This window comes from Eptesicus fuscus, chromosome 1, assembly GCF_027574615.1.
Source record: "Eptesicus fuscus isolate TK198812 chromosome 1, DD_ASM_mEF_20220401, whole genome shotgun sequence".
Classification (NCBI taxonomy): Eukaryota; Metazoa; Chordata; class Mammalia; order Chiroptera; family Vespertilionidae; genus Eptesicus; species Eptesicus fuscus.
In genome coordinates, this window is record NC_072473.1 from 104483553 (window position 1) to 104492570 (window position 9018).

Below are 9018 nucleotides of genomic sequence, written 5' to 3' on the forward strand. Positions count from 1 at the left end.
TTTCATTTATTTATGTATTTATGTATTTATGTTTTAACTTATTTATTGTCTAAAGTTTTACATATGTCTCCTTTTTCCCTGATTGACCGCCTCCCCCCGCCCCAGCCATTCCCACCCTGGGCAAGAGCCCACCGCCCCAGTGTGTGCCCATTGGTTATGCTAATATGCATGCAGACAAGTGCTTTGGTTGCTCTCTAAACCCCCTCCCCTGCCATTTGTCTTTGGATCTATTCCTGTACATCAAATTATGTTGATCATTATATCCCACATATGAGTGAGATCATGTGATATTTATCTTTCTCCGGCTGGCTTATTTCGCTTAGCATAATGCTCTCCAGTTCCATCCATGCTGTTGCAAATGGTAAAAGTTCCTTTTTATATAGCAGCATAGTATTCCATTGTGTAGATGTACCACAGTTTTTTAATCCATTCATCTGCTGATGGGCACTTAGGCTGTTTCCAAATCTTAGCTATTGTAAATTGTGCTGCTATGAACATAGAGATGCATATATCCCCTCTGATTGGTGTTTCTGGTTTCTTGGGGTATAGTCCTAGAAGTGGGATTACTGGGTCAAAAGGGAGTTCCATTTTTAACTTTTTGAGGAAACTCCATACTGTTTTCCACAGTGGATGCACCAGTCTGCATTCCCACCAGTGGTGCAGGAAGGTTCCTTTTCCTCCACATCCTTGTCAGCATTTGTTGTTTGTTGATTTGTTGATGATAGCCATTCTGTCAGGTGTGAGATGGCATCTCATTGTTGATTTGATTTGCATCTCTAGAATTATTAGTGACATTGAGCACGTTTTCATATGTCTCTCAGGCTTCTGTATGTCCTCTTTCGAAAAGTGTGTATTTAGGTCCTTTGCCCATTTTTTGGTTGGAATGTTTATTTTCCTTTTGTTAAGTTGTATGAGTTCTCTCTCAGTTTTGGAGATTAAGCCCTTATCTGAAATATCATTGGCAAATATGTTCTCCTATGCAGTGGGCTTTCTTGTTGTTTTGTTGATGGTTTACTTTCCTGTGCAGAAGTTCTTTATTTTGATGTAGTCCCATTTGTGTATTTTTTCCATAGTCTCAATTGCCCTAGGAGCTGTGTCTGTAAAGGTATTGCTACAACATATGTCTGCTATTTTACGGCCTATGGAGTCTTATAGGATTTTTATGGTTTCCCGTCATATATTTACGTCCTGTATCCATTTTGAGTTTGATTTTGTGTGTGGTGTAAGTTGGGAATCTAGTTTCATTTTTGCATGTATCTGACCAAATTTCCCTGCACCATTTATTGAAGAGATTGTCTTGACTCCATTGTATGCTTTTGCCTCCTTTGTCAAATGTTAATTGAGCATACTGGCTTGGGTCAATTTCTAGGTTCTCTGTTCTGTTCCATTGGTCTATATGTCCCTTCTTGTGCCAGTACCAGACAGTTTTGAGAACTGTGGGTTTGTAATATAGCTTGATATCTGGTATTGTGATCCCCCAACTTTGTTTTTCTTTCTCAGAATCACTGTGGCTATTCTAGGTCTTTTTTTATTCCAGATGAATTTTTGGAGAGTTTGTTCTAGATCTTTGAAATATGACATTGGTATTTGTTTGGGGATTTCATTGAATCTGTAGATTGCTTTGGGTAGTATGGATATTTTAATGATGTTGATTCTACCAATCCATGAACATAGTATGTTCTTCCATTTGTTTATGTCTTCCTCTATCTCTTTGTTCAATGTCCTGTAGTTTTCCGAGTACAGGTCTTTTACCTCCTTAGTTAAGTTTATTCCTAGGTATCTTAAATTTTTTGATGCAATGGTAAATGGAATTATTTGTTTAGATTCTATTTCTATGAGTTCATTATTGGTGTATAAAAAAGCTATAGATTTCTGAGTGTTAATTTTGTATCTTGCTACAATGCCGAATTCATTTATTAGGTCCAGCAGTTTTTTGATGGGAGTCTTTTGGGTTTTGTATGTATAGTATCATGTCATTTGAGAATAAGGACAGTTTTACTTCTTCTTTTCTAATTTGGATGCCTTTTATTTCTTCTTCTTGTCTGATTGCCATGGATAACAGTTCCAGTACTATATTGAACAGGAGTGGTGAAAGTGGGCATCCCTGTCTTCACATTCTTAGGGGAAATGAGTTTAGTTTTTGCCCTTTAAGTATGATGTTGGCTGTAGGTTTGTCATAAAAGCCTTTTATTATGTTGAGGTATGATCCCTGTATTCCCACTTTGTGAGAGTTCTTATCAAGAGAGGGTGTTGGATTTTGTCAAATGCTTTTTCTGCATCAATTGATATGGCTATGTGGTTTTTGTCCCTCAATTTGTTTATGTGATGTATCACATTTATTGATTTGCAGATATTGTACTATCCTTGCATCCCAGAAATAAATCTAATTTGGTCATGGTGTATGATCTTTCTAAAGTAATGTTGGATCCGATTTGGTAGAATTATGTTGAGGATTTTAGCATCTATGTTCATCAAGGATATTGGCCTGTAGTTCTCTTTTTTGTGGTGTCTTTATTTGGTTTTGGAATTTGGGTAATGCTGGTTTCATAGAAAGAGTTTGGAAGTATGCCTTCATCTTGAATTTTTTGTAATACTCTGAGGAGAATAGGTTTTAATTCTTCTTTGAGTGCTTTGTAGAACTCCCCTGTAAAGCCATCTGGACCAGGGCTTTTGTTTGCGGGAAGATTTTGATCACTTCTTCAATTTCTTCGGTAGATATCAGCCTATTCAGGTTTTTTTATTCTTCCTGATTGAGTTTTGGGAGCTTGCATTTTTCTAAGAATATGCCCATTTCATCTAGGTTGTTCATTTTGTTGGAATAGAGTTGTTCATAGTATTTTTTCATAATCCTTTGTATTTCTGTAGGATCAGTTGTTACTTCACCTCTTTCATTTCTGATTTTGTTTATTTGGGTCCTCTCTCTTTGCATCTTGGTTAGCCTGGCTAGAAGTTCATCAATTTTGTTTATCTTTTCATAGAACCAGCTTTTAGTTTTGTTGATCTTTTCTATTGTTTTTTTTTTTTGGTCTCTATGTCGTTTATTTCCACTCTGATCTTTATTATTTCCTTCCTTCTGCTTATGCTGGACTTTTCTTGTTGCTCTCTTTATAACTCTTTGAGTTGTAGGGTTAGATAATTTATTACCATTGTTTCTTGTTTTTTGAGGTAGGCCTGTAGAGCTATGAACTTCCCTCTCAAGAGTGCTTTCACTGTGTCCCATAGATTTTAGATTGTTGTATTTTCACTGTCCTTTGTTGCCAGGATGCTTTTTATTTCTTCTTTGATCTCTTTGGTAATCCTATCATTGTTTAATTGCATGCTATTTAGCCTCCAAGTGTTTGATTTTTTTCATTGTTTTTATTGTAGTTGATTTCTAATTTTATGCCATTTTTATATGAGAAGATGCTTGCTATGATTTCTATCTTCTTGAATTTAAATAGACTTTGCCTGTGTCCCAATATGTGGTCTGTCTTTGAAAATGTGCACTTGAGCAGAATGTATATTCTGCGTCTTTCAAAAATGTTCTGAAGATGTCAATTAATTCCATTTGATGTAGTGACTCATTTAGGATTGATGTTTCTTTCCTGATTTTTTAATTAGAGGATTTATCCTGTGGTGTTATTGGAGTATTAAAGTCCCCCATATGCCTGTATTGCTGTCAATTTCTCCCTTGATATTCTCCAGTAGTTTTTTTTTTTTTATCTATCTGGAGGCTCTGTAATGGGTGCAGATATGTTTACCAGAGTTATATCTTCTTGTTGAATTGTTCCCTTTAGTATTATGAAGTGGCCTTCTTTATCTCTTGTTATGGCCTTTACTTTGAGGTCCAATTTGTCCAATATAAGTATTGCTACCCCAGCTTTTTTTCATTTCCATTCACCTGGAAAACCTTTTCCGATCCCTACACCATCAGTCTGTATGACTCCTTTGTTCTGAGGTGGGCATCCTGTAGACAGCAGATATATGGGTCATGTTTTCTTATCTACTCAGCTACCCTATGCCTTTTTATTGGGGCATTTAATACATTTACATTTAAAGTTATTATTGATAGACTAGAGGCCCGGTGCACGAAATTCGTGCATGGAGGGGGGTTGTCCCTCAGCCCAGCCTGTACCCTCTCCAAAATGGGACCCCTTGAGGGATGTCCAGATGTCCGTTTAGGCCCAATCCCAGGGATCGGGCCTAAACGGGCAGTCGGACATCCCTCTCACAATCCAGGACTGCTGGCTTCCAACTGCTTGCCTGCCTGGCTTCCTGATTGCCCCTAACTGCTTCTGCCTGCCAGCCTGATCACCCCCTAACCACTCTGCTGCCAGCCTGTTTGCCCCCAACTTCCCTCCTCTGCTGGCCTGGTCACCCCTAACTGCCCTCTCCTGCAGGGCTGATCACCTCCAACTGCCCTCCCTTATAGGCTTGGTCCCTCTCAACTGCCCTCCCTTGCAGGCCGGGTGCCTCCCAACAGCCCTCTCCTGCTGGCCATCTTGTGGTGTCCATCTTGTGTCCACATGGGGGCAGGATCTTTGACCACATGGGGGCAGCTATATTGTGTGTTGGAGTGATGGTCAATCTGCATATTACTCTTTTATTAGATAGGATAGAGGCCTGGTACAGGGGTGGGGGCCAGTTGGTTTGCCCTGAAGGGCATCCCAGATCAGGTGGAGGTTCCCTTGGGGTGTGGGGCAGCCTGAGCAAGGGGCCTGTGGTGGTTTGCAGGCCAGCCACGCCCTCTGGCAACCCAAGCAGAGGCCCTGGTGTCTGGAATTTATTTTCCTTCTACAATTGAAACTTTGTAGCCTGGAGTGGAGCCAAGCCTGGGGCTCCCTCCGAGGCCCGGCAGCCATTTGTGTTGGGGTTATAATTGAAACTTTGTTGCCTTAAGCGGGTGGGCCCGGCCAGGGTGTGCAGAAAGCTTTGCTTCCCCTGTTGCTGGTGGCAACCCTGGCCTGCTCTCTCAAGCTCCATTCTGCCGCCATTTGTTTGAATTTGTTTACCTTCTGTAATTGAAACTTTGTAGCTTGAGTGGAGGCTTAGGCCTGGCAAGGGCAGGCGGAAAGCTTGGCTTCCTCTGTTACCTAGGAAATCTTGCTCTCTGTGGCTGTAGCCATCTTGGTTTGGGTTAATTTGCATACTCACTTTGATTGGATGGTGGGCATGGCTTGTGGGCATGGCTTGTGGGTGTGTCGGAGGTATGGTCAATTTGCATATTTGTCTATTATTAGAGAGGATTCTTGTTTGATGCCATTTTTATTCTTTATGCCTGTGTTTCTTCTTCTCTTTCTATTTCTTCTTTTTATAGCAGACCCTTTAGCATTTCTTGCATTGCTGGTTTGGTGATAATAAACTCACTTAGACCTTCTTTTGTCTGTGAAGCTCCTGATTTCACCCTCAACTTTGATTGATAGCCTTGCTGGGTACAGTATTCTTAAATTCAGACCATTTCTTTGCATGACTTTGTATATTTCATTCCATTCCCTTCTGGCCTGATGTGTTTCTGTTGAGAAATAAGTTTCCATTCTGATGAGAGATCCCTTCTAAGTAACTTTCTGTCTGTCTTTGGTAGCCTTTAAGATTCTTACTTTGTCATTGGTGTTTGACAATTTAATTATAATGTGTCTTGGTTTCAGTCATTTTGGGTTCAAGGTTCATCTTATTTGGGACTCTTTGAGCTTCTTGGACTTGCATGAGTTTTTTCTTTTTCCCAATGGCAGGGAAGTATTCTGTCAGTATTTTTTCAAACAGGTTTTCTACTCCTTGCTCAGTTTCCTCTCCTTCTATATCTCTATTATGCGGATGTTGTTTCATTTTGTGTTGTCCCAAAGTTCCCTTAGGCTCTCCTGCTGTTTTTTAAGGTTTTTTTCCTGTTTCTGCTCTGCTTGAGTATTTTTTCCTACCTTGTCTTCTAGCTCACTGATGCAGTCCTCCACTTCTTCTAGTCTACTGTTGATGCTTTCTATTGTATTATTTATTGCAGTGATGTCATTTTTCATTTCTTCTTTGTTATTCCTCATTTCCTCTTGGTTCTTACACATATTGTTGAATTTGTCTTTCATCCTTTTCAGCGTCCTTATGACCATTTCTCTAAATTCTTTCTCTCATATGTTGCTGGCCTCCATTTCATTTCCTTTTTCCCCTCAGTGATTTCTCCCTTCCTTTTCTTTGGGGGCTGTTTCTTTGTCTCCCCTTTTCTCTCCTCTCAGGGTATCTGGTTATTAGCTCGCTCTCTCCTGTGTTGACTCTCTCTAGGTGATCTAAGACCTTTCCATCCAAAGATTGCCTCAGAAGCTGTGTTTAATTCACTAATCTGCGTGCATTTTATTTGATTCAGCTGTTCCTTCTATCTGCTCTGTGAGAAGGCAAAGGACCCGTCCAGGTATTCGGCTGCCACTTTCTCTCCCACTGGACAAACATTTTAGGTGCTGGTGGCCAGGGAGGCTGGAGTCTCAGTACTCGTGGGTTCACAGTTGAGACAGCTGGTCCCTGGGCATTGTGGTTGTAGGGTCCAAGGAGGTATCTGGGTCTCCCTGGTTGAAAGTAATTCTGGGCTTCCGATCACAGCTGCTCTCCCCTTCAAGATGGTGCGGTCTCTGCAGCAGAGCTGGCTGCTCCAGGAGCGATTTCAGCAGCAGTAGAGGCTGCCCAGCCAGGGGAACCTGGTCTGCCAGTCCCCAACAATCCTGTGGCATATAGCTTTCCCTCACTCCCAAATACAGACACTCCCCACATGTCCACACATTCTCCGTTAGCTCTCTCACTCACCCACTATCTTGAAGCCTGCTGTCTCATCAGCCACCATCTTGGATCCTATGCACATTCTTTAGTCATTAGTTTCACTGTATACAAAAAAATATGGCCACCCTATTCAATATTTGTTGGGTTACTCAAAGATCTATCAATCCTTATTTTGGTTGCAAAATGGAACAAACAAATGCAACTGTAGGTCTCATGCAGTGATCAACAAACACTCTAGTAGAATAGCTACCTGACATAGTACTATATATACATTTAAATGTTTTCAAATGCAGATGTTAGTGTAGTTTAATAAAGTGCAATTATAGTACTTTTCCATACAGACCATGGTGTTGCATAAATCAGTTGTTCACCTACATTGATGCATCTTAAAGGCTGTTGGGCAAGTTAATGGGAAAAAATGTTATCTTTTCAATAAGTTTTTCTGAGAATAACCAAGAACACAGAGGGAAAGAAAGCAATTGCCCAAACAGGTTATGAGTTTTAAATGGAGATTTTTTTAGAGCATGAACAAAATGAATTAGCATAGGTGCTAACTAGATGGTGGTAAAAAAGCATTGCTTGACTCAATGGTCTCTTAGGAGAAACAAAGAAACAGATTTATAAAATATATAAACTAATCCAACTGTTCTACTTAGGCTCCCTTGCTGCAATAGAGTATCTGGAATTAAACTAAATATGATGACTAAAAACAAATAAACATGAAAATTCACCAATCCACACACTGACATAAATTCTTTTGTCCTAATGTTTAAGTGTTAGAGGTTAAAAAGTAGCTTGATACTGTGCATTTAGTTAAAACTCTTCATGACATCAAATGGGGAAGAAACTCACAACTGTGTGTTATTTGGCTTTTGCATAGGTTTGTGCTCTCAAAACTTTAATGTTCTTCTGTGTGTATTTGTTCTGGGTTGGAGGAACTGATTGATTTTGTGCCTGTATAAATAAATATGTATAGAAATTTGTGTGTGTTGTTATGTGTTTTAAATAAGTCTTTGGGTTTAAGTGATGTTTTTAACTACATGGAGGATATATTATTAATTCCAATGTGTTAAATTTGCAAAGAAAGAAACTTTGAAATTAATAATTATTCAAAGTGTGTATGCATTTTTGGGGACACCCTATATGTATGTGTGTTACACACACACACACACACACACACACACACACACACACACGCGCATTGCAATAGCCATTCAAATTACCATAAGCTGCATTTCCAGTGAAGCAGTTCTCATTATGGAGGGGGGGGGGCTCTGAAATTTTAAAGAAAAGCTTGTGTTCTTACTGTTTCTCAGTAGGAAATAATTGTTATCTTTTGTGAAAAAGAGGGGGAAAATAAATGGCTCACTTTGGTGTGCAGTCAGTACATTTAAATATAGCCTACATTTAAAGAAATGTTAAGCACTAAAAAATTAAGAGAAAGTTTGCTGAAGTTTTAACCAACATGTAATTTGACTTCATGCCATATATGAGAGAGACAGAGAGGTTGGAGGGAAAGGAAAAGCAGGAGAGGGAAGAGGAGAGGGAAAAGAAGAAGAAGCAGGAAGAGGAGAAGGAGGAAGAGGAGGAGGAGGAGGAAGGCAGGAGGAGGAGGAAGAGAAGTCTGGAAGTATTTGCATGTTCTAGCACTTCTCAAATCTATGTTATTTTCATGCTCTGCTCTCTACCATGAATGTGTTTCTTTCATTCAACAAATAGGGCCTGGTCTATGCTAAGATACAACACCTGTTCTCTTGGTGCTTACATTACATACTAATTAGGAAGACAGAAAATAAACAAATGAATAAACAGGATAATTAAATCATTTTAGAAAAACTGCAAAGGAAATAAACAAGTAAATGAGGTAGGTTAACTTGAGAAAGGGTAAGGGAAGCCTGTAAGATGGTAATCACTTTGTAAGGCATATAAATGTCTAATCACTATATTGTATATCTGAAACTAATATACTATTGTATGTCAACTATAATTTAATAAATAATAAAAAGAAGGTGCCATTACAACTGAGATCTAAAGAAGTAGAATGAGGATATTGTAGGCAGAGAAAATTGCAAACACAAATCTCTTCCGCTAAGAAAAGGTATCAAGGAACATAAATGAAGTTGATAGAATTAACTAGAATATAGGTGGTAATGGAAATAGTAGTAAGAAATGAAATCAGGAGGAGCCAAGATGGCGGCGGAGGTGAAAGGCTGATCTGTTGCCTCGCATGGCATTTTCGGAAATACAACTAAAAGATGGACTGGTGAGTGCGGCGACTGCTGCTCGCGT